This window comes from Microcaecilia unicolor, chromosome 1 (genome assembly GCF_901765095.1).
Source record: "Microcaecilia unicolor chromosome 1, aMicUni1.1, whole genome shotgun sequence".
Taxonomy (NCBI): Eukaryota; Metazoa; Chordata; class Amphibia; order Gymnophiona; family Siphonopidae; genus Microcaecilia; species Microcaecilia unicolor.
The window spans coordinates 202,856,057-202,882,670 of NC_044031.1; positions in this window are offsets into that span (position 1 = coordinate 202,856,057).

A 26,614-nucleotide genomic window follows, 5' to 3' on the forward strand; every position below is an offset into this window, starting at 1 on the left:
ATCTTCTGCTCCTTCCCTCTGCTGTGCCTGACCTCTCCCAATCCCATCCATCTCCTGGTCCATCCCTCTGCTCCCCACCCCTCGCAGTCCCATCCATCTCTTGCTCCTTCCCTCTGCTTCCCACCCCTCCCAGTCCCATTCATCTCCTGCTCCTTCCCTCTGCTTCCCACCCCACCCAGTCCCATCCATCTCCTGCTCCTTCCCTCTGCTTCCCACCCCACCCAGTCCCATCCATCTCCTGCTCCTTCCCTCTGCTTCCCACCCCTCCCAGTCCCATTCATCTCCTGCTCCTTCCCTCTGCTCCCCACCCCTCCCAGTCCCATTCATCTCCTGCTCCTTCCCACCCCTCCCAGTCCCATCCATCTCCTGCTCCTTCCCTCTGCTTCCCACCCCTCCCAGTCCCATCCATCTCTTGCTCCTTCCCTCTGCTTCCCACCCCTCCCAGTCCCATTCATCTCCTGCTCCTTCCCTCTGCTTCCCACCCCTCCCAGTCCCATCCATCTCTTGCTCCTACCCTCTGCTTCCCACCCCTCCCAGTCCCATTCATTTCCTGCTCCTTCCCTCTGCTTCCCACCCCTCCCAGTCCCATCCATCTCTTGCTCCTTCCCTCTGCTTCCCACCCCTCCCAGTCCCATTCATCTCCTGCTCCTTCCCTCTGCTTCCCACCCCTCCCAGTCCCATCCCTCCCAGTCCCATCCATCTCTTGCTCCTTCCCTCTGCTTCCCACCCCTCCCAGTCCCATTCATCTCCTGCTCCTTCCCTCTGCTTCCCACCCCTCCCAGTCCCATTCATTTCTTGCTCCTTCCCTCTGCTTCCCACCCCTCCCAGTCCCATCCATCTCTTGCTCCTTCCCTCTGCTTCCCACCCCTCCCAGTCCCATTCATCTCCTGCTCCTTCCCTCTGCTTCCCACCCCTCCCAGTCCCATTCATTTCTTGCTCCTTCCCTCTGCTTCCCACCCCTCCCAGTCCCATTCATCTCCTGCTCCTTCCCTCTGCTTCCCACCCCTCCCAGTCCCATCCATCTCTTGCTCCTACCCTCTGCTTCCCACCCCTCCCAGTCCCATTCATTTCCTGCTCCTTCCCTCTGCTTCCCACCCCTCCCAGTCCCATCCATCTCTTGCTCCTACCCTCTGCTTCCCACCCCTCCCAGTCCCATTCATCTCCTGCTCCTTCCCTCTGCTTCCCACCCCTCCCAGGCCCATTCATCTCCTGCTCCTTCCCTCTGCTTCCCACCCCTCCCAGTCCCATTCATCTCCTGCTCCTTCCCTCTGCTTCCCACCCCTCCCAGGCCCATTCATTTCTTGCTCCTTCCCTCTGCTTACCACCCCTCCCAGTCCCATCCATCTTCTACTGCCCCCCCCCCCCCCCGCGAGGTCCAAGATCGTGACTCCGTTTACCCCCTCTCTTCCTCCCTCCCTCCCTCCCTCCGGCGCAGGCAACAGTCTTCAGCTTTTTCAGCGTTCCTGGCAGCGGTAGCGATGTACACGCTGCCTTCGGTCTGCCCCGGAAGCCTTCTCTTCAAGTTCCTGTTCCCACCTATGCGGGAACAGGAACTTGAAGAGAAGGCTTTGGGGCAGACCCCAAGGCAGCGTGTACAACGCTACCGCTGCCAGGAACGCTGGAAGACTGCTGCCTGCGCCGGAGGGAGGGAGGAAGAGAGAGGGGTAGACGGACACGCTCCTCTCCGTCCGCTTGGCTTCCCTGCCCTCTCTGTCTGCGTCCCGCCCGAAAGGAAATGACGTCAGAGGAAGGCGGGACGCAGATAGAGAGGGCAGGGAAGCCAAGCGGACCGAGAGGAGCGCGTGCCTGCCTGCATGTGGTTTTTTTTTTTTTTTAAACTAATGGCGCGGCGGCGCCTCGCGTCGTTTGGGGGGGCATTGCCCCCCCTCGCCCCCCCCCCAGTCTACGCCTATGATTATACCCCTTCAGGTCTCTCTCAGCCAATCACAGCGCATTTAGCTGTCTGTGAGTGGCTTAGAGAGACCTGGAGGGGCATAATCAAAACAGAGGAACATCCAAGTAAGTGGAGCTGTGGCCAAGTGGTTACATCACTGGTCTTGAAATGTAGAGATGGCTGGTTCAAATCCTACTGTTACTACTAAAAAAAGCTGTGAGCAAAAATGGTTTTGATTTGGTGAGAATGACAGCCATTAAGGGAAGTGCACTGCAGGGGCTTTTTTTATTTGTATGAAGTCTTTATTGAACATTTCTCAAAACAGTATCACAAAATACAGCACTCCAGAACAAGTAAGTCATAACATAACTGATCAGCAAGGTCTAAATATCCAGAAGTACTAGTGCACTACGAATGCTGGTCCCTCCCACGGCCAAATTGCCTTGGATTTGGCTGGGTTTGAGATGGCTGGTTCCAGTTTCCATTGTCGCTGAAAACAAAGTTGGCCATCTCAAACCCGGCGATCTATAGCATTTAGTCGGCCCGAACCGTATTATCAAAACAAAAGATGGCCAGCCATCTTTTTCGATAATACGGTTCTGGACAGCTCTTTGCTGTGCTGCCAAAATAGATGGCCAGCCATCTATTTGGCCAGTGCCATTCGATTATGCTCCTCTCAGTTACACAAGGGAGGCAATCTGCCTCAATGGATACTTTTGTCCATAGATTCTTGGAGACTTTCTGAGGGCAAAGTTAGGTCAGAAAAGAAAGCTACACCAGCAGATTTGTGCTGAAGGAGCACATGCATAAGAAAGTAGGTGCAAGTTAATGCAATATTTTAAAACGTAAGTGCACATTTTCTTAGGTTTTTGGTGTACGCCTCAGGGTTAAAACTACCCACAGATTTGTGACAATGGACTTTCCTACCAAAATTCAAATCTGTGACCTATGGACTTTCCCACCTCAATCTCCTTCCTTCCTGAGGAAACTACCTGTCTCAATCCCCAGCCAATCAGGTTTGAGAACCCACTATATATATAAAGACAAACTGCAGACCTCATAGCATACCTTGAAAAATCCACAGCATGATAGTGGAACCATCGGAAAATAAGTTGTGCCGCAGAATTTTGGACAGATTGGAGAGGAGAGAGATGGCTGAGCGGAAGACCAGTGAGAAGTAAATTGCAATAGTCCAAGCGAGAGGTGACAAGGGTGTGGATAAGGGTTCTGGCAGCGTATTCAGAAAGGAAGGGACAAATTTTGCTAATATTGTAGATAAAGAAACAACAGGTTTTGGTGATCTGTTGAATATGCGCAAAGGAGAGAGAGGAATCAAAGATGACTTCAAGGTTACGAGCCGAGGAGACAGGGAGGATGTGAGAGCCATTAACAGAGATAGAGAAAGGGGGAAGAGGGGAGGTGGGTTTGTGGGGAAAAACGAGAAGTTCTGTTTTGGACATGTTCAGCTTTAGATGGCGTTGAGATATCCAAGCAGCAATGTCGGACAAGCAGGCTGAGATTTTGTCCTGGATCAAGGTTGAGATTTCAGGGGTGGAGATGTAGATCTGAGAGTCATCAGCGTAAAGATGGTATTGAAAGCCATGGGATGAAATCAGGGTACCAAGGGAAGAGGTGTAGATGGAGAAAAGGAGGGGTCCAAGGACAGAACCCTGAGGCACACCAACAGAAAGCGGGATGGAAGTTAAAGAGGATCCACTAGAGCAGTGATGGCGAACCTATGGCACACATGCCAGAGAGGGCACGCAGAGCCATCTCCCTTGGCACGTGCGCCATCTCCATCGCTGGTCCGCCCACTCTCCCTTCCAGTTCGGCCTTCCTCCCGCACTCCCTCCAACGCAACGAGCAACAGCCCGCCCGCCCGTCCTCCCTCCCTCCCTCCTTCCCTCCCTCCCAGCACCAGGAACCCCCCCTCCTCCTAAAATTTAAAAAGCATACCTCCTCAGTCGGGGTTAAGGCGGCGTGCGTCGGCAGCGGCAGGCAGCGAAGCGCCTGTGCTTCGCTCGATGCGCCTTCGGCCTTCCCTGTCTCTCAAGCTCTGGTCCCGCCTATGGGTACGCTTTTTAAATTTTAGGAAGAGGGGGGTTCCTGGTGCTGGGAGGGAGGGAGGGAGGGAGGACGGACGGGCGGGTGGCCTGATGGTCGTTGGGTTGGAGGGAGGGCGGGAGGCTGGCCTGGTTCTGTCTGTGTGCTGCTGGGTGGGAGGGAAGCCTGATGGTGGGTGCTGGGTGGGAGGGAGGCCTGATGGTGGGTGCTGGGTGGGAGGTAAGCCTGATGGTGGGTGCTGGGTGAGAGGGAGGCCTGCTGCTGCTGCGTGCTGGGTGGGAGGGAAGCCTGATGGTGGGTGCTGGGTGGGAGGGAGGCCTGCTGCTGCTGCTGCTGCTGCGTGCTGGGTGGGAGGGAGGCCTGATGGTGGGTGCTGGGTGGGAGGGAAGCCTGATGGTGGGTGCTGGGTGGGAGGGAGGCCTGGTGCTGGGTGCTGCTGGGTGCTGGGAGGTAGGGCAGGGGGGAGAGGAGGGCTGCTGGACATTTGTGGCTGGAGGGGAGAGGATGGTTTCTGGACATGGATGGAGGGCAAGAAATGAAGAAGAAAGGAGGAAAGTAAAGAAATCAATGGAAAGGAAGCCCTGGAAACGGAGTTAAGAGAACAGATAGAGAGCAGCAGAATCAGCGACTAGAACCAATATGGATAGAAAAACAAAATCACCAGACAACAAAGGTAGGAAAAATCATTTTATTTTCATTTTAGTGTTTGGAATATGTTGAATTGGAGAATTTACATCTGCTGTCTTATTTTGCACTGGGCATACTGGAGCTGTAACAGCTTACAGAAATGATTTATAATGGAAGAAAGTCATGTCATTTTTTTCTCCTACACTAGTATAATATTTTCAATGATGTCTGTTTATATGCGCCGTGGCTGGTGTAAGGGGTGTGGCTATCATAGGGGTGGAGTCATATGTGGTGACCCCGCCCATAATGAGTACCGGCACTTTGCAATAAATAATTCGGTTTTGGGTTGCTGTTTGGGTACTCGGGCTCTAAAAGGTTCGCCATCACTGCACTAGAGTGAACACTGAAAGAACGAAGTGAGAGGTAAGAGGAGAACCAGGAAAGAACAGGGCCCTGGAATCCAAGCGAGGACAGCGTATCCAGAAGTATAGTGTGGTCAACAGTGTCGAAAGCAGCAGATAGAACAAGAAGGAAAAGGATAGAATAGAGACCTCTGGATTTACATTGTTCTACAATATGCATACTTTTTAGGGGTATGTTTTGCTCAGGAAGGAATTAACACACTTAGAAGGCAATTAAACAAAAGGTAGGTTCCAGATGAGTCCCAAGTTTGTGCAAATAGGCACTCAAATAGCAGGAATCAAGTTAAGTGTGACTCTGTAAAGAATTAAAATGAGTTTGCATATAGATGATGGCACACACAAGTAGGTGAAAGGGGACATACTCAAGAGTAATCTATGAAAATAACTTCTTTGTGAAAAGGATGGTGACTTTGTGGAATGGCCTCCCAGTGGAGGTGGTGGAGATAAAGACTATCTGAACTGAAGAAAGCTTGTGACAAGTACATAGGATCTCTAAGGGAGAGGAAGAGATGGTATGGATGGGCAGACTGGATAAGGCCATATGATCTTTATCTGCCTTAATTTTCTCTGTTTTACATGCCATGAACTTTTGTACTTGTTGTAAGGCTTTCAAGGTGGTTATTTTGCAGAAATACAGGGGTCCTTTTACTAAGCCGCGATAAAAAGTGGCTTGCGGTAGTGTAGGTGTGGGTTTTGGGCACACGTAGAAATATTTTTCAGCGCATGTACCAAAAATGCCTTTTTAAAATTTTTGCTGAAAATGGATGTGCAGCAAAATCAAAATTGCCGCACGTCCATTTTGGGTGTCTGACCTTACCACCAGTCATAGACCTAGCGGTAAGATATCTGCGCGGTAAGGACCTACGTGCATCAGATGTCATTTGGCGTGCGTCCGCTACGCGCGTCCAAAAATAAAAAATATTTTCCAGACGCGAGTAGTGGACTCGCTGCAAAAAAGAAATTACCACAAGAGGCATGTGGTAGTCAGGCAGTAAGTTCATTTTGGCGCACGTTGGGCGTGCGTAGAGCCTAACGCAGCTTAGTGAAAGGGGTCCACAATGACTTAAAAGTTCTGCAGTATTTTTTCAAAATGAAACAACTTTTATCTTGCTTTAGTAAATGGATCTCATAGCATGCTACTTCTTTTCCTAAATATGGTTTTTGATTGATTTAGCTAAGCTGCTGGTGCTTTATAAATGCCTACTTTATATTCATTGTCTTACTATGGTGAAATCTAATGACAATTATGTTTCTGCTCTGAACCCCTGTCATTTTTCTATTAAATTGTTTTGCTTTTCCTTATCTGATTCATTTGTCATAGAGCACATTTCTAAGTCTTTATTCACTCACCTCTGTCCAGAGTTAAAGACATTTTCTTTAAATTTCCAAACATATTTTTACTCAGGTTTATGAAATTGTTTTTCAACCACTAATGCTCATGCATGACGTCATAGAGCAATCACTTTTACATACGTACAGTGGGTTTTATACTGACTTGAGGATCTGCAGTACATATTATACCAAAGATACTTATTTCAGCAATTTTTCTAGAATATGTATTGTAAAATCCTATTTTTTTCTCTAAGGTATGCCACTAGAGCATAAAGTAATAGAAAAAAACCAAGCACCTCAATCAAATATTATAACAAGTGGGAAGAGCATGCAGAGTTTGCTTATATGGAATTCTTTCTAAACCCCTCTCCATGTGTGCATCTGTGTATTCATATCTATTTGCTTATATCTGTGTTGTGTCTGAAAATTTGTTTGCATGTGCATGTATCTCTGAGTGTTTGTGACAGGAAGAGAAGAGCAGTTTCTATACAGCTGTTGCCATACATTCCATTGGGCTGGAAAGAATAAAAACATGACTTGCAAAACATGCCTCATGGAATTCTTCCCAACCCCTCTATGCACATGTGTGTATGTGCATGCATTTGTGTTGTCTCTGTTTCAGACCTGGAAGGAAGAGGAAGAGGGAGGTTTGAATGCTGCAGTACTCGAACATTCCATTGATTTGGAAAGAATAATACAATTAAAACCAAGTAGAATATATCTAACCATTAGATGCTACTGCAAACAGATTTAAAAGGATGATTTTTGCAGTTTAACCATTCTGTACAGCAATGACATCAGGCTTAGCAGTCCATAGCTTCCCAAGTCACCACTGGAACCCTTTTTAAATATCGGTGTTACTTTGGTCGCCCTCCATTTCTCTTACACCATGACAAGTATTTCTGTGCGGCCTCAGGAATCTGTACAATCTGAGTTGAAACACGTTAATACACATCTTACATTGCAGTCCATTTTACTTTCAGTCTGAGTGAATGATCCATCATTCACGTTGATCGATATGATGCACTCTTCTTTTGATTGTGTCATTTTTGCAGTTTTTCATTTTATGGTATGTACTGTTTTTAATTATATTTTAATGCCTTCGTTTTTTAATTGGTTTACATTGTACATTCTTATATTTTTCAGCTCAGATTGTACAGACTCCTGAGGCAGGCCAGTAGGCCAAAACACAGCCATGTCGATTCTATACAGTTATACAAATAAACCTGGATATACTAAGCATTGTCCAGAGACTTATTTTCAAGTCATCTTTGCTGTTTCCAGTGTGCTTTTGAGTGTGCAAAGATTAGTGTTCTGTGCTGACATCAAAGTATTTCTGTGCATCAGGTAGACGTGAATCACTTGATACTCTTTCCAAAAATACTAGGACTAGGGGGGCATGCAATTAATCTACTAAGTAGTACATTTAAAACAAACTGGAGAAAATAATTCTTCACTCAATGTGTAATTAAACTCTGGAATTCATTGTCAGAGAATGTGGTAAAAGCAATTAGCTTAGCAGGGTTTAAAAAAAGGTTTGGCTAACTTCCTAAAAGAAAAGTCCATAAGCCATTATTAAGATGGACTTGGGAAAACCCACTGCTTATTGCAGTATAAAGTCTATTTTACTGTTCTGGGATGTTGACAGGTACTTCTGATTGGCCATTTTTGGAAACAGGATACTGAGCTTAATGGACCTTCGGTCTGTACCAGTATGGCAATGCTTATGTTCTTTTGTTCTACTACTAACACGAAGTAGACATAACAATCAGTAGCAAGCTACACAGTTCAGTCATATGGAAAGTAATTCAATAAAGGGGCACTTAATTTTAGGCACTATTCTCTAATGAAAAGTAGGCTCCAACTTTTCTACATAGAATACTAGCAGGTCAAAAGCATGCCTATATTTTAGGTGTGATCATACAGTTGGTGTAAATGTTCGTACCAATATTGTTAAAGAATGCACATCCATTGTAGTATTTTATAATGAGTATTATAAAATGTGCGCCCTGCCCAAGCTCTGCTCAAACTCTGCCCTTGTGAACTCCCATCTTTAAAATATGCACCATCTAATAATGGCGCATATTTACAGAATAACTCCTAGCCAGAAAATAGTAATTCATACATGTGTCAATATACACACGTACATAATAGAATATGTTTTTGCTGCCTAAATCTAGGAAGCTCCTTATAGAATAAACCCTAGGGGTTACCATACACAGGGATAGGGGTGTGGCTACAGGGGGAGTGTGTGTGTGGTTAGGAGAGCATGTTGGTTCTCTGTGTCTATAACCAGGAGTGGAGAGGGGAACAACAGTTTGAGAGGATTAATTCCCTAAACACTATGTTTCAGCTTTTTCAAGGCTTTCATGCTATAGCCTCTGGAACTGCCTCTCCTATATAAATGCATTAGTAACATCGTAGATGACGGCAGAAAAAGACCTGCACGGTCCATCTAGTCTGCCCAACAAGATAAACTCATATGTGCTACTTCTTGTGTATACCTTACCTTGATTTGCATCTGCCATTTTCAGGACACAGACCATAGAAGTCTTGCCCAGAGCTAGCCCCACCACCCAAACACCAGCCCCGCCTCCCAATCTCGGCTAAGCTTCTGAGGATCCATTCCTTCTGCACAGGATTCCTTTATGTTTATCCCACACATGCTTGAATTCCACTACCCTTTTCATCTCCACCACCTCCCGCGGGAGGGCATTCCAAGTATCTACCACTCTCTCCGTGAAAAAATACTTCCTGATATTATTCTTGAGTCTGCCCCCCTTCACTCTCATATCATGTCCTCTCGTTCTACCGCCCTCCCATCAAATGCATTAGGTCTGAGGGTTTTTTGTTTGGTTGGGTTTTTTTGAGGGGGTGGACTTTAAATCTCTGAAATCCCTGGTCTGGTCTGATCTGGGCCCCTTTCAATCTTGATGTATCTTTTCCCAGTTTTTCCCACACACTAATTTTGTCCCATTCCACTAAATTTTCAGAGCTAGTTTGCACCTAAATATTCTCAATCCCTTATGTATAATTTCTTTCCAACGCTTCATTGGGTTGGAAAGAATAAACATTAAACCAAGTGTGATAGTATACCTAATTGTAAATGTCACTGTCAACAGATTTCAAAGCAACCACAGAGTGCCACTCTACCAAGGCAATAGGTATTGCTGTGCATCTCCACAGCTAGGAATCAGTACACATATATGTAATGTATTTTGCCTCAGTATTATGTATGCTGTTATGCTGCAGGGACACCACTTGCCTGGATAGCTATATAAGTAATAATGTGGAAGTGCGTGGATAGATAGCCTTAGAAGGAGAATATGTAAATCTGGTGGTGAGACAATTTATGGCATATAAACCCTAATTTGGGAGAAAAAAAAAGGTTTTGCCTCGGCACATGGCAAATCTATACACCAACGCTACCAGAGGGGCCTTGTTAATGCAGCTTTGTAAAAGGGGCCCTAAGATAACTTTTGGTACTGCATCTACCTTCTGTTAAAAGAATTAGATTTATAAAATCTCTTCAATCAGGTTTATCCTTTGCGGGAGTTAAAATATGGAACTCACTTCCTTTATTTATTCAGCAATATGATACTTATTCTTTATTCTGAGAGACCTAAAAACTTGGTTGCTCAAGAAATATTTCTCTCAAGTTGTGGGCACAGATATTGGTAGATGTTGTAATGCAGAAGATAAACTTATGTATACCCCCAGGTATGCCTGGTTCTCTTTTTGTGATCCACTCAGAATTCATGAGACTTGTTGCAGAATATAAGAATAGTATTAGTATTACTTCCAACATTAATAAGACCATAACATTTCTTATTTTTTTTAAACCCTCTTTTTTCACTCTAAACTTCCTAAATCATGTCTCAGGGATGTGCTTAGATGATTTATGTAAAAATCCAGAATTTTTAAATTCAAATTTACCCAAAATAGATGACTAATATTTTTCAGTGTTTTACACACCAAACTGCACTAAAAAAAGGTCATAGCAACCTTTGAGTCATCTTATATGCGATCACGCATGCGTGAATCTTGCTGGTCATGGCATTACCATTGCTATACAAAGTCACCATGTCTTTGGATCCCCTCTAGCCCTATGGTCCCAAAAATAATTTAAATTTTGATTGCCGGAGCCACCAATCCCTTTTCAGGCCTTTCCGGGCTCCCAGCTGCTTATTCCCTGCCTCTGCACATTCATGGACCATGATGTCATCGTCTTGCAAGAAAAAGCACGGTGAAGATGACTAACAAAAACAAAAAATAAAAATATAAATAAAAAACAAGATAAAAAATATCATCAAATTTGTATTTAAAAATATAAATACATAAACAAGTAGATAAAAAAATACATAAACAAGTGAAAAAAATTGCATTAAAAAACGACACTTTAGTTATAAAAATTGAAAAAACTTTATTAGCCAAAGGATAGCAGGGAGAACAGGACTCGACACAGCTGTGTTTCGGCCATACAGGCCTGCGTCAGGAGTCTTCTCACCATATGTTGGTTCTTAAATCTATCCAATTGTAGAAAGAATATATGTGTCTCTTATCTGATGCTACAACGTTAAATAATACTTGAAACAACTTCAAGCGGAAAAGATCGGAGCAGCGTCTCGTCTCTATAAGACGCCATTTTTTTCAATTATCAGCTAAAGACGCCCATCTCTCCTCGGCTGATAACCACGCCCCAGTTCCGCCTCCACCACACCTCCAACACACCCCCGTCAACTTTATTTGTTTCCGCGACGGAGTGCAGTTGGAAACGCCCAAAATCGGCTTTCGATTATACCGATTTGGGCGCCTTTGCGAGATAAATGTCTATCTCCCGATATAGGTCGCACTATAGGCGTTTTTCTCTTTCGAAAATAAGCAGGTTTATCTACTTGTTTATGTATTTATATTTTTAAATACAAATTTGATGATATTTTTTATCTTGTTTTTTATTTACATTTTTATTTTTTGTTTTTGTTTTTGTTAGTCATCTTTGCTGTGCTTTTTCTTGTTAATTTTCTTGCGAAGACTTGTTTCTTCTGTTTTTTGTCATCGTCTTTCATACATAATGACATCACACGCATGCGTAGACAGACTCAGGCCTGGCCTCTAAGCTTTGGTAAAACCAGGGCCTTTCCGGACTTGCTTCCCATGGCTGTTTGCACTCTGCAACCAGAATTGACCCGGAATAGCCATGGGCACAATTGTTCACCCCAGTCACGACAAATTGTGGCAGTCACCCGCATGTGAACCTCGGTGAACACCAAACCAGGTCCTCTCCCAGGTTAAAAAAATATTTATTATTTAACCTCTGGTTGCATTAAATCTGACCCCAAAATTTCTCTGATAAACTGGGTTTCACAAGAAGTATTTCTGTTATCAAAAGAAACCAACTCACTTTCTTCCACTAGAACTAAAGGAACTGCATTCAACCCATGAGTGGCACAATCTATATATATAAAAGGCAACCCTAACGTTCTGAAGCCTCCACGGAAGTTGAGGCGCTCGAGATATCCGGTGTGCCCTGGAGTGTCTGCACCGCCCTCGCGTCAAAACGTCATGACGTTCGAGGGCGGAGCTATTGACACTCCACGGCCGAAACGGCCCACAGCGAACAAGGCAAGTAGCTTCGACGGACGGAGGGAGGGCGAACAAGGCAAGTAGCTTCGAGGGACGGAGGGAGGGGACCCCTTGCTAGCGCCCGTTTCATTCCGCTCAGAAACGGGCATTTTTTCCTAGTATTTTATAACAGCAGTCAGCAAGATTTTTGGGTAGTGCCAAAAAAATGTACATATAAAATGTTTGGAGCATAGAGCAAAGAAGATGGGGATGGAAGACGGGCTTATTTTTGAAAGTGATCGTCGGCCATCTTCTGACATATATTGGGAGATGGCCGGCGATCTCGGAAAAGTGGCGAAATTGGTATAATCGAAAGCTGCTTTTTTGACAGCATCGCCGCTTTCCCATCGCCTCGCCGGCAAAAGTTCAAAGGGGCATGTCGCTGGCGAAGCGAAGGAGGGACATGGGCGGGCATGGGCGTGGCTACCAGATGGCCGGCTTTCGCGGATAATGGAAAAAAAAAGCGGCGTTAAGCAGTATTTCGCCGGGTTTACTTGGTCCTTTTATTTTCACGACCAAGCCTCAAAAAAGTGCCCCAACTGACCAGATGACTACTGGAGGGAATGGGGGATGACCTCCCCATACTCCCCCAGCGGTCACCAACCCCCTCCCACACGAAAAAATAAAAATAAAGCAATTTTTTGCCAGCCTCAAATGTCATACCCAGGTCCCTGACAGCAGTTGTGATAAACAAAGTGGTTGCCCTACCCTGAGGAGGCCGCTAGATGGTGCTCTCCTCCAAGAAATAGAGAAAATGCCCTGTTCTGATCCCTAGGGGAAGCTCCAAATGGGCCATCAGGGTAATGACCTGAAGGAGCCAGCAGAGGGAGCTCCGGCTAAGGCCTGAACATGGGGACCAGGGAGTATGCAGTAGAGGTTCCCTGTTAAGAGAAGGGCACCCAGAAGGCTCTGGACTCTTCCAGAACTGGGAGGAGGGGCCCAGAAAGGGTGTGGTGGGCTATTAGCAGCCCTTTATAAACCATATCTCCTGGAGAGGAGAAGAGGAGGACAGATGGGGACTTAGGACCAGTTACCTGAATCCAGTGACGCCAGAAGCCTGATGCCTAGTAGAGGAGATGCTTTGGAAGCAGGGGGAGAAGGATTCCTCAAAAACCAAGAAGGTACCTACTGGACTAAGGGCATAGAATGGATGGAACTGTGTATTATTGTTATGGACAATTGCTAATGAAAATGAACTAACAGCCTTGGGGTGGAGGATAGGACTGTAAGGTCAATGAGAGTGAAGAGTGTCCTATCCAGGGGTGGAGGCTGTTAGATACTGAGACCCAGGTTCCCCACAGTAGATGGGCTCAGTGAGAGAACTTGTGCTAGATGACTAACGGCTGGAAAGAAGTGAGTTCCACAAGACTGAAGTATAGTCTAATAAACTGAATTTGCATTTTGATGACTGTCTCATTTGCATATATGTGAAGGCTGGAGAATCCTAGTTGAAGTTCCAGGAGAGTGCGAGGGGTCACGGCCCGTGGATCAGAGGGGTGACCGGGGCACCCTGGACTGGACAGGGGAGGCTTTCCAGCCGAAGGAAGGCATGCCCGAGCAGTCACCCTGAGTGAGGCAGGAGCCCCCAGATATAGAGGTGGGTGCTTGCAAGGGACTGGGAGAAGACCAGCTAGAGTCCTTCTCAGGAGCCTGGGGTCAGTGAGGCTGGGTAGAAAGCAGGAAGGGCATGTGTCTTTACAGATTGCCCTGAAACCAAGTGCCAGGGAGCCTCAAGAGGGCTTAGTTCAAGAATACCCAGAGGAGGGAAAGATAAAGGAAATATTTTTGTTTTGAACTGTTTGCTTTTGTGTTGTTTGGCTGGGGTTACTAGGGATCTACCACAAGTGGTTTTGAACTGCTTTGGTTGGAACTGCCTGTGGTTAAGCAGTTTGCCAGGTCAATTGCAGTATATAGCTTGGCTTGGGAGCCAGGGGAACTCCAAGGAGACTGGCAAGTGAGACCCCGGCCAGCAGAGGGCTGCATTGCCAAATCACCCAGTGGCCGGGAGCTTTACACAGTATGCAAGTCCCTGGAGCAGTTTTTAATGGCTACAGTGCACTTCAGGCAGGCAGACCCAGGTCCATCCCCCCCCCCCCTACCTGTTACACTTGTGGTACTAAGTGTTGAGCCCTCTAAACCCTCCCCCCCCCCCCAAAACCCATTGTACCCAAATGTAAGTGCCCCCCTTCACCCGTAAGGGCTATGATAATGGAGTGGGTTTGGGGAGGATTTGGGGGGCTCAGCACCCAAGGTAAGGGAGCTATGCACCTGGGAGCTTTTTTTGTATTTTTAAAACATTTTTAGAAGTGCCCCCTAGGGTGCCCTGGCATGTGAGGGGGACCAGTGCATTAAAAATGCTGGCTCCTCCCACGACCAAATGCCTTGGATTTCACCAGGTTTGAGATGGCCGGCATTTTTTTCCATTATCGCTGAAAAACAAAACCAGCGATCTCAAACCCAGCAAACTCTGGCATTTGGCCAGGCTAAACCATATTATCGAAAAAAAAGATGGCCGGCCATTTTTTTCAATAATACGGTTCCAGCCAGCTGTTGCGCCGCCGGCGATCTATTTCGCCAGCGACATTCGATTATGCCCCTCAGAGTGTGTTAAGGTCTCACACGTGGGTCTGATTCTCCAGTTTTTGCTCTCTTCAGATCTCCCCCTTTTTTTCAAGGTCTGTGTGTCTTTTCCACAGTCTGTATCTTTCAGAGTTTTTCTTCTTTCAACATAGTGCTCATCCACTCACAGTCTGTGGTACTTTAAAAGGTTCTCATTCTTTTCTTATCTTTGTCTATCTCACACACAGCCACTGCTTGTGTAACCCCTTGCTATATTGGGACCTATCAATGGAGCCCAGCAGGGAAAAGTCATGAGTCCATCTAGCACTTGAGAGTGCCCTGATTTGTGGAATCTCAGTGTGGGGTGGAGCTGCTAAGTATTATATAAGGGAGGACAATATTGTAGAATTTGCCCTTGGTAGCCAGTGTTTGAGAACTTCTATATCCCCGCCAAGTGACCCGGTAGAAAGATAGAGGGGGGTACCTACTGAGCCAACTCTGACAGTAGAGCAAAATCAGGGTCATTGTTGTTAATTTCCTTAGCCAACATAGGAGCCGAACTGTGAGCTGAGATTGGGGAGTCTCGCCGTAAACCATGCTGTGGTCACACCTCTCCTTAAGAAGCCTTCACTTGACCCTACTTGTCCCTCTAATTACCGACCCATCTCCCTCCTTCCTTTTCTCTTCAAATTACTTGAGCGTGCTGTTCACCGCCGCTGCCTTGATTTTCTCTCCTCACATGCTATTCTTGACCCATTACAATCTGGTTTTCGCCCTCTCCACTCAACTGAAACTGCGCTTACTAAAGTCTCCAATGACCTATTACTGGCTAAATCCAGAGGTCAATATTCCATCCTCATTCTTCTTGATCTTTCCACTGCTTTTGACACTGTCGATCACAACATACTTCTCGATACCCTGTCCTCACTTGGATTCCAGGGCTCTGTCCTTTCCTGGTTCTCTTCCTACCTCTCCCTCCGCACCTTTAGTGTTCACTCTGGTGGATCCTCTTCTACTTCTATCCCTCTGCCTGTCGGCGTACCTCAGGGTTCTGTTCTTGGTCCCCTCCTCTTTTCTATCTACACTTCTTCCCTTGGTTCATTAATCTCATCCCATGGCTTTTCCTACCATCTCTATGCTGATGACTCCCAAATCTACCTTTCTACCCCTGATATCTCACCTTGCATCCAAACCAAAGTTTCAGCGTGCTTGTCTGACATTGCTGCCTGGATGTCCCAACGCCACCTGAAATTAAATATGACCAAAACTGAGCTTCTCATTTTCCCCCCCAAACCCACCTCCCCGCTCCCCCCGTTTTCTATTTCTGTTGATGGCTCTCTCATTCTCCCTGTCTCCTCAGCTCGAAACCTTGGGGTCATCTTTGACTCTTCTCTCTCCTTCTCTGCTCATATCCAGCAGACCGCCAAGACCTGTCGTTTCTTTCTTTACAACATCCGTAAAATCCGCCCCTTTCTTTCCGAGCACTCTACCAAAACCCTCATCCACACCCTTGTCACCTCTCGTTTAGACTACTGCAATCTGCTTCTTGCTGGCCTCCCACTTAGTCACCTCTCCCCTCTCCAGTCGGTTCAAAACTCTGCTGCCCGTCTCATCTTCCGCCAGGGTCGCTTTACTCATACTACCCCTCTCCTCAAGACCCTTCACTGGCTCCCTATCCGTTTTCGCATCCTGTTCAAACTTCTTCTACTAACCTATAAATGTATTCACTCTGCTGCTCCCCAGTATCTCTCCACACTCGTCCTTCCCTACACCCCTTCCCGTGCACTCCGCTCCATGGATAAATCCTTCTTATCTGTTCCCTTCTCCACTACTGCCAACTCCAGACTTCGCGCCTTCTGTCTCGCTGCACCCTACGCCTGGAATAAACTTCCTGAGCCCCTACGTCTTGCCCCATCCTTGGCCACCTTTAAATCTAGACTGAAAACCCACCTCTTTAACATTGCTTTTGACTCGTAACCACTTGTAACCACTCGTCTCCACCTACCCTCCTCTCTTCCTTCCCGTTCACATTAATTGATTTGATTTGCTTACTTTATCTATTTTTTGACTATTAGATTGTAAGCTCTTTGAGCAGGGACTGTCTTTCTTCTATGTTTATACAGCGCTGCGTATGCCTTGTAGCGCTATAGAAATGCTAAATAGTAGTAGTAGTAAACCAGGCTTAAGGGTAGGATGCTGTCTGCCAGTGGCTGGTGATTTCTTTCAGGGTAAATCCCTGAAAGACTAGGATGGTAATGTTATTACATCAGAGAAACTGGCTGTGGAGTGTTATCTGGCTACAGGTCGGGCATAAGGGTTCTGCATATGTGCATAATCCAAGCAGGAACAGTTATCTGCTCATGTGACGCAGAAAGATAAGTACATAAGTATTGCCATACTTGGACAGACTGAAGGTCCATCAAGCCCAGCATCCTTTTTCCAACAGTGGCCAATCCGGGTCACAAGTACCTGGAAAGATCTCAAAAAAGTACAATACATTTTTTGCTGCTTATCCTAGAAATAAACAGTGGATTTTCCCCAAGTCATTTTAATAATGGCCTATGGACTTTTCCTTTAGGAAGCTAGCCAAACCTTTTTAAAACCACTACTACTACTACTACTACTTAACATTTCTAGAGCGCTACAAGGGTTACACAGCGCTGTACAAATTAACAAATAAGGACAGTCCCTGCTCAGAAGAGCTTACAATCTAAAGAATGAAATGTCAACTTGGGGTAGTTTAGATTTCCTGAGAAGAGGTGTAGTGATTAGGTGCCGAAGGCGACATTGAAGAGGTGGGCTTTGAGCAATGATTTGAAAATGGGTAGGGAGGGGGCCCAGCATATGGGCTCAGGGAGTTTGTTCCAAGCATGGGGTGAAGCGAGGCAGAAAGGGCGAAGCCTAGAGTTGGCGGTGGTGGAGAAGGGTACTGAAAGGAGGGATTTGTCTAGAGAGCGGAGGTTACGGGTGGGGACATAAATCTAACTGCTTTTACTACATTCTCTGCCAAAGAATTCCAGAGTTTAATTACACTTTGAGTGAAGAATATTTTCTCCAATTCATTTTAAATTTACTACTTTGTAGCTTCATTGTGAGCCCCAGACAAGCAATTCACGTCTATCGTTTCCAATCCACTCATTATTATATATATCTATCATATCTCCCTTCAGACATCTTTTCTCCAAGCTGAAGAGCCCTAGCCACTATTAGCCTTTCCTCATAGGGAAGTCGTCCCATCCCCTTTATCATTTCCTTTGCCCTTCTCTGTACCTTTTCTAATTCAACTATATCTTTTTCGAGATGCGGTGACCAGAACTGAACACAATATTCGAGGTGTGGTTGCACCATGGAGCGATACAAAGGCATTAAAACATTCTCATTTTTGTTTTCCATTTCTTTCCTAATAATAACTAGCATTCTATTTGCTTTCTTAGCCGCCACCGCACACTTAGCAGAGGGTTTCAACGTATCATCAACAATGACACCTAGATCCCTTTTTTGGTCGGTGACTCCTAATATGGAACCTTGCATTATGTAGCTATAATTAGGGTTCCTCTTTCTCACATGCATCACTTTGACTTGCTCACATTAAACTTCATCTGCCATTTAGATGCCCAGTCTTGTAAAGTCCTCTTGTAACTTTTCACAATCCTCTTGCAATTTAACAATTTTGAATAACTTTGTGTCATCAGTAAATTTAATTACCTCACTAGTTACTGCTATTTCAGACCCCTGGGGAACCCCATTTTCTACCCTTCAGCATTGATAATACTGACCATTTAATCCTACTCTCTGTTTTCTATCTTGTAACTAGCTTTTAATCCATTGCCTCAGGTACAATCTTAGATTGTGAGCCTTCCTGGGACAGAGAAATATCCAGAGTACCTGAATGTAACCCACCTTCAGCTACTACTGAAAAAGGTGTGAGCAAAATCTAAATAAATAAATAAATCCACAATAGGACATTACCTCCTATCCCATGACTCTCCAATTTCCTCTGAAGTCTTTCATGAGGTACTTTGTCAAACGCCTTTTGAAAATCCAGATACACAATATCGACCGGCTCAACTTTATCCACATGTTTGTTCACCCCTTGAAAGGAATATAGTAGATCGGTGTGGCAAGATTCCTCTTCACTAAATCCATGATGGCTTTGTCTCATTAATCCATGCTTTTGAATATGCTCTGTAACTTTGTGCTTTCTAATAGTCTCTATTTTGCCTGGCACCAAATGTCAGGCTCACCAGTCTATAATTTCCCATATCACCTCTAGAACCTTTTTTAAAAATCAGTGTTACATTTTCCACCCTCCAATCTTCCGGTACCATTGATTTTAAAGATAAATTATATATTATTTATTTGTTTATTTATTTGATTTATGCATTCTTGTATTCCACTGTTATCCAAAAACAAGTTTCAGTTCAAAGTGGCTTATAGATTACATTCTGGTTAAAAATTACAGTATTGGTTTACAATTTACAGTTCAGTTGAGACTTGTTCCGCAAGTTCATTTTTCAATTCTATCAGTACTGTGTGATGAATACCATCTGGCCCAGGAGATTTGCTACTCTTCAATTTGTCAAATTGTGCCATTACATCCACCAGGTTTAAAGAGATTTCATTCAGTTTCTCTGAGTCATCACCTTTGAATACCATATCTGGCACCAGTATCTCTTCCAAATCTTGCTCGGTGAAGACCGAAGCAAAGAATTCATTTAATCTCTCCGCTATGGATTTGTCTTTCCTGATTCTTTTGCTGGCTTCTTGCTTTTAATATACCTAAAAATAATTTTACTGTCCTGCTTATAATCGAAATAGAAAAACGCCTATATTGTGACCCAAATCGGGAGATAGACGTTTATCTCACAAAAACGAATAAAGCGGTATAATCGAAAGCCGAATTTGGACATTTTCAACTGCACTCCGTCGCGGATGCGGACAAAGTTGATGGAGGCGTGTCGAAGGCGTGGTGAAGCTGGAACTGGGGCGTGGTTATCGGCCGATCAGAGATGGGCGCCTTTCGCCGATAATGGAAAAAAATATGCGTTTGTAGCGAGAATTTAGGGCACTTTTCCTGGACCCTGTTTTTCCACAAATAAGGCCCCAATAAGTGCCCTAAATGACCAAATGACCACTGGAGGGAATCGGGGATGACCTCCCCTGACTCCCCCAGTGGTCACAAACCCCCTCCCACCACAAAATATGCCATTTCACAACTTTTTATTTTCACCCTCAAATGTCATACCCACCTCCCTGGCAGCAGTATGCAGGTCACTGGAGCAGTTATTAGGGGGTGCAGTGGACTTCAGGCAGGTGGACCCAGGCCCATCCCCCCCCCCACCTGTTACACTTGTTCTAGTAAATGGGAGCCCTCCAAACCGCCCCCCCAAACCCACTGTACCCACATGTAGGTGCCCCCCTTCACCCCTTAGGGCTATAGTAATGGTGTAGACTTGTGGGCAGTGGGTTTTGAGGGGGATTTGGGGGGCTCAACACACAAGGGAAGGGTGCTATGCACCTGGGAGCTCTTTTACCTTTTTTTTTTTTTGTAGAAGTGCCCCCTAGGGTGCCCGGTTGGTGTCCTGGCATGTGAGGGGGACCAGTGCACTACGAATCCTGGCCCCTCCCACGAATTAATGTCTTGGAGTTATTCGTTTTTGAGCTGGGCGCTTTCATTTTCCGTTATCGCTGAAAAACAAAAACGCCCACCTCACAAATTGTCGAATAAAACATGGACGTCTATTTTTTCCGAAAATACAGTTCGGTCCGCCCCTTCACGGACCCATTCTCGGAGATAAACGCCCATGGAGATAGATGTTTCCGTTCGATTATGCCCCTTCACGTATTTTTGCCTTCCTTATCAGCACTTTGCATTTGACTTGACATTCCTTATGCTGTTTCTTATTATTTCTAGTTGAATTCTTCTTCCATTTTCTGAAGGATTTTCTTTTATCTCTAATAGCTTCCTTCATCTGACTTTATAACCATGCTGGCTGTCATTTGGCCTTCCTTCCTCCTTTTTTAATACATGGAATATATTTTGAACAGCATCCATGCCTGATGTAAATTTTTGACCTTTGTAGCAGCTCCTCTTAAGTTATTTTTTTCTCCGTTCTTATTTTACCATAGTTTGCTTTCTAAAGTTAAATGCTAACATATTGGATTTCTTGTGTGTACTTACTCCAATGCCAATATCAAATCTGATCATATTATGATCACGGTTATCAAGTGGCCCCAGCACCATTACCTCCTGCACCAGATCATGCTCTCCATTAAAGACTAGGTCTAGAATTTTTCCTCCTCTTTTTGGCTCCTGTACCAGCTACTCCATAAAGCAGTCCTTGATTTCATCAAGGAATTTTACCTCCCTAGCATGCCCTGATGCCACATTTATCCAGTCAACATCAGGGTAATTGGAATCATCCATATTATTGTGTTGCCCAGTTTGTTAGCCTCCCTAATTTCTGATAACTTTTCTATATCTGTCTGTTCATCCTGGCCAGATGGACGGTAGTACACTTATCCTTTTCTTCTTTACACGTGGAATTTCAATCCATAGAGATTCCAAGATGTTTTTGTTTGTTGCAGAATTTTCAATCTATTTGATTCAAGGCCCTCCTTAATATACAATACTACTACTCCACCAATTCAATCCACCCTATCACTACGATTTAATTTGTGCCCTGGTATGACAGTGTTCCACCAGTTATCCTCCTTCCACCAGGGCTCAGAGATGCCTATTATATCTAATTTTTCATTTAGTGCAATATATTCTAACTCTCCCGTCTTATTTCTTAGGCTTCTGGCATTCGCATACAGACATTTCAAACTATGTTTGTTGTTCCTATTTACATCTCGCTCAGTAGTTGACAGTGTTAATTTGCAATATTTTATCAGATTTTTATTTAAGGACACCAGATCTACTATGGTCTCTTTTGCAACCTCGCTATCCGGATACCCTATCTTCCCTGTTTTGGTGATATCTTTGAAAGATACCTTGTTCCGAACCATGTGTTTTTGAATGACTGTTGGCCTTCCCCTGGGTTCTAGATCAAGCCTGAGGTGCCATCATAACTGTATGCTGAGAACTATCATTGCAACCGTTACTTGGTTTTAATTTTTAAATAAAGTTCAGTTGTTTTTCTTGACTCTCCTGGCTACCGTGTGGTTCTTGGGTTGGAATCGGAGGGAACCTGAAGTGAGTTGGTCACACCCAGTCTCCCGAACCCCAAGGTAAGCTCTCCAAGAAAATCAGAGAGCCTAACCTGGCTGAGAGAAGCAGGTTTTTTTTCTTCTAAAATGGTCCTAAAAGATAAGGACAAAAATGTCTAGCAAATGGCCATTTTCGAAACAAAAAGTTGGACGTTTTTCTGGTTTGAATATGGCTATGTTCACTACTGGATGTTTGGATGTTTTTCACAAAATGTCCAAAAGCGGATTTTGATGTCATATCAAAAATGCCTTTCTACAAGTATTACTGGCACACATCCTTGCAATATATCTAGCTGCAAACTATGCCAAAACATTTCACAGGACCCCACGGTCATTCACAAAGGAAAAATATTCAACATTAAGGAATCTTTCACATGCTCATCTTCCAATGTGGTATATATCATTCAGTGTAAAAAATGCAATGAAGGCTGCTACATTGGAGAAACAAGTCAGATGCTAAAGAAGAGATTTAATTTACATAGATACCATATGAAAAATGCTAGTACCAACAAAGATGTCATGCCTGTGGGTCAGCACTTTACAAAACCAGAACACTGTACCAGTGATTTCATGGTAAGAATCCTGAAAGGGAACTTTAAAACAATACAGGAACATAAGACCTTTGAAGTCAGAATGATTAAATATTTTGACACTCACCAGACATGACTTAACAAAGATCTGGGTTTTCTAGCCCATTATAAACCATAAAATTGTACTGCTTTGTCACCCTCCTGTCTCCATGCATATCTCCTTGTCCCTCATCCACCCGACTCTTCCTGTCTCTCACCTATCCACCCCTATCCTCTTAGACTGTCACTGAAATGCTTTGATGTTTCACTTATATATGCTGTCATCTACCAGCATTTGCTTATTTCCGATCTGATGAAGAAGGGCAACCTTCGAAAGCTAATCAAGAAATGTATAAAGTTATGTCCAATAAAAAAAAGTATCATCTTATTTTCTTTTCCATGTTTTATTTTGTTTTATTTCTATTGATTACCTTTAAAAGTGGACTAACACGGCTACCACGCCTCTCTACTACAAGTATTACTGAAACTTGGATTTTAGATTCTGATGCTATGTTTGTAAACCAATTATGCCCTTTCCCCTGGCTATTCTGTGCTCACTACAGACCATTTGTTAAAGATGGGTGAAGAGGTCATGATTATTTTTTAAGGATTTTTTAAAATTGTAAATAAGAATATTGTGATTGATTTACATTATAAAGTACAATATTTAACTTTGAGCTCTGTTTACAAAGGCATGCTAGCATTTTTAGTGCACGCTAACCATGTAGATGTCCATAATATTCCTATGGGTATCTACATGGTTAGCGTGTGCCTTTGTAAACAGGTCTCTAATTGTAGTTTACTGTCTGCCTGGCCTATTACAGTATGACTGCTCACCACTTCTGGAGGCTATTTTATCACAATGTATCATTTCTAAACTTAGGGCAGTTTTAGGAGCTTTTATTGTACATGCAGACTAGATGAGAGTGAATTCTAATCAGTTAAATGTTATTCAATGTATGACTTTTTAGGCTGGTCCCGTTTAGTTTTTGCTTCTACTCACACTGTTGGACTTAATTGTTATTCACAATGAGTATCTGTGCAAAAAACATGTGAGAGTCTGCTGACAAGCTATCATGGTCTGATCCTTATATACTTTCTTTTGGGATGTATGTGGGCCTATAGATTGGAGAATGGTTGTTAAAAGAGAAGCATATGAAGTTCAAGATTTAATTCATGAGTGGGCACCCTCAGAATTACAGATAGAGGCATTGGTTGTAACTGAAGCAATTGATTTTTGAGATTTTTCTTTGGCTAAAGTGTTGCTCTTTTGAAGGAAATTAATATTAAAAGATCACATTTTGTTACCCGGTTTAATGCTGAAGAGAGGATTTGGCAGCTGTATCCTGATGAATATATTATGAGGAAATGTAACAAAGCACTATCAGTCTTTTGTACAGATGATGAAAAAGAATTATTTAGCTTCTAATTCTGCTCTGTTATTTGAGACAGTTCATTCTCTTACTACAGTCAAACAACATCAGACCTCTGAAATTGATAGTGAGCATCGTGCGTGTGTGTTTTTGAGATAAGATAGCTAGGATTGTGCACTCCTTTGATTTACTCAATCATCTGAAACACATAGAGAGGTTTGAGGAGGCAATTTGGGTGGAGTTTATGCTGGTAGAAGCACAACAAGTAGTTGAGGCTATAAAATCTATGAACAATAACTCTTACCATACAATACGGTACAAAACTTATTAACCGCTTTATCTCAAAAAGGTCCAATGCGGTTTACAAAATGAGAGACCAATACAAAATTGGGAAGAAACAATAATGCATTAAAAAATTTTATATAAAAGAACAATCAAAATTTATCAAACACCAAAGTTTTCCTTTTTTTCCAAAACGATAAATAATTTAGTTCCGCTCTAATAAATACAGGTAAGCCATTCCAAAAAGTAGCCACTTGAAAAGGGAAAAAAAAAAGAGTTAAACATGTGATTTAAGTGCAAACTCTCAATAGATGGATAATGCAATATTAATTGATCCTGAAGACAGAATATCTAAGCTGTGGCATAGGGGTCCATTTACTAAGGTGTGAAGAACAATGGATGCGCACAGGTCCATTTTTCAGTGCACCTGCAAAAAAGGCCTTTTTTGGCAGAAAATGGATGTTCGTCAAAATAAAAATTGGCATGCATCCATTTTGGGCTTGAGATCCAGGTAACACACACACTGCCAATTACCACCCGGTTAACGCCATGTGCTAGAAAATACAAACATTTTTGGACACATGTATCAGATACACGTAAAAATGGGGCTCATGGTAGCCGGGCAGTAGTTCCAAATTGACACACGTTGGACACACGTGGAGGGGCATAATTGAACGGAGTGACCAAGTTTTCCCGACAGCATCCTCGCAGGACGTCCCCGCGAAGGGGCGGGGAAACCCGTATTATCGAAACAAGATGGGCGTCCATCCTTCGTTTCAATAATACGGTCGGGGACGCCCAAATCTCAACATTTAGGTTGACCTTAGAGATGGTCAACATAAATGTTGAGATGATCGATCTTAGAGATGGTCGTCCCCAGTTTTCGGCGATAATGGAAACTGAGGACGCCCATCTGAAAAACGACCAAATGCAAGTCATTTGGTCATGGGAGGAGCCAGCATTCATAGTGCACTGGTCCCCCTGACATGCCAGGACACCAACCAGGCACCCTAGGGGGCACTGCAGTGGACTAACTGATGCACTAACTGAACGGAAAAAGTCCTTCCCTTACAGATTCCTTAGCAATTCGGAAAGGAACGGGCATGCATGAAGGAAATCGCATGCAAATGAGCTGCTCGCTGTTAGCTCATTTGCACACAATTTCCTTCCTAAGGAGGGGAAGCCAGTGCACAGCTGCCAAGCATTATGCGTGGCTGCTCTGCGCATGCCAAACACGGCTTCATACATGCAGACAAGCTGCGTGTATAATAGCCGTCTACAACCTTAGAATAATACAAGTCCAGGTGAAAACGTCCATGTGCTCGTCAGGGACATCTTTTTTTTTTTTTTTTTTTTAGTATGGGTGAAGGACGTCCTTCGCTATACCTCTGTCCCTGCAACGGCAGTTGAGGACGTCCAAAATGTGGATGGTTCTTTGAGAAGGACATCCATGCCTTGATGTTTCTGTGAGAAGGATGTCCATGCCTTTGCTATGCCTCTGACACCCCCTTTATTTATTTGGATTTTGGATCACAAGTACCAACAGTGGGATTTGAACGTCCACCTCTGGGTTGCAAGACCAGTGTTCTAACCACTAGGCCACTCCTCCACTCTCTTGAAATTTGGCCATCCCTGTGGAGGGGGGCAGTGTTCAGGACATCCAAAATGTTTGAAAGAAGGACGTCCACGCCTTCACTATGACTCCGCTGACACACACATACCCCCCCCCCCCCCCCCCCAGGGACCTGCATACTGCAGCGATGGACCTGAGTATGACATTTCAGGCTGGCAAAAAAAGTTTTTAAAGTTGTTTTTTCGGGGTGGGAGGTGGTTAGTGATCACTGGGAGAGTCAGGGGAGGTCATCCCCGATTCCCTCTGGTGGTCATCTGGTCAGTTCGGGCACCTTTTTGAGGCTTGGTCGTAAGAAAAAATGGACCAAGTAAAGTCAGCCAAGTGCTCGTCAGGGACGCCCTTCTTTTTTCCATTATCGCTCGGGGACGCCCATCTGTTAGACACGCCCCAGTCCCGCCTCCGCTACACCTCCAACACGGCCCCGGGAACTTTGGTCATCCCCGCGACGGGAAGCAGTTGGTGATACCCAAAATCGGCTTTCGATTATGCCGATTTGGGCGACCCTGAGAGAAGGGCACCCATCTCCCGATTTGTGTTGAAAGATGGGCGCCCTTCTTTTTCGAAAATAAGCCTGATAGGTGCCTACGTGCCTTAGTAAAAGAGCCCCTTAATTAATAAATCGACCACAAACAGAGGTTAGACCATAAAAAGATTAATAAATCAAACAATGCCTTAAAAAAGATATGGGCTCATACAAAAAGCCCATTTAATTTGACAAAAAAATACTGTGAACACTCAAATGTTTGAAGTAAAAAACTTAAGCACACAGAAGTGTTATTTGAAGTTTATACATCAATTTAGATGACAAGCCTAAATAGAGGGAATTATGATAATCCAAATATGGTAAAATCAACAAAGCAAAGTGTCTCTCATTGAAATACAATCTAACTAAGCATAGCTGTTTAAGATTAAATAATGTTTTCCACCAAAGTTTGTTGATCTTGTAACTCAAAAGATAACGAAAAATCCAGAATAACACCCAACACCTTGGCTTGTTTTCCACCAATAGATTTTTTCCTAAAGCC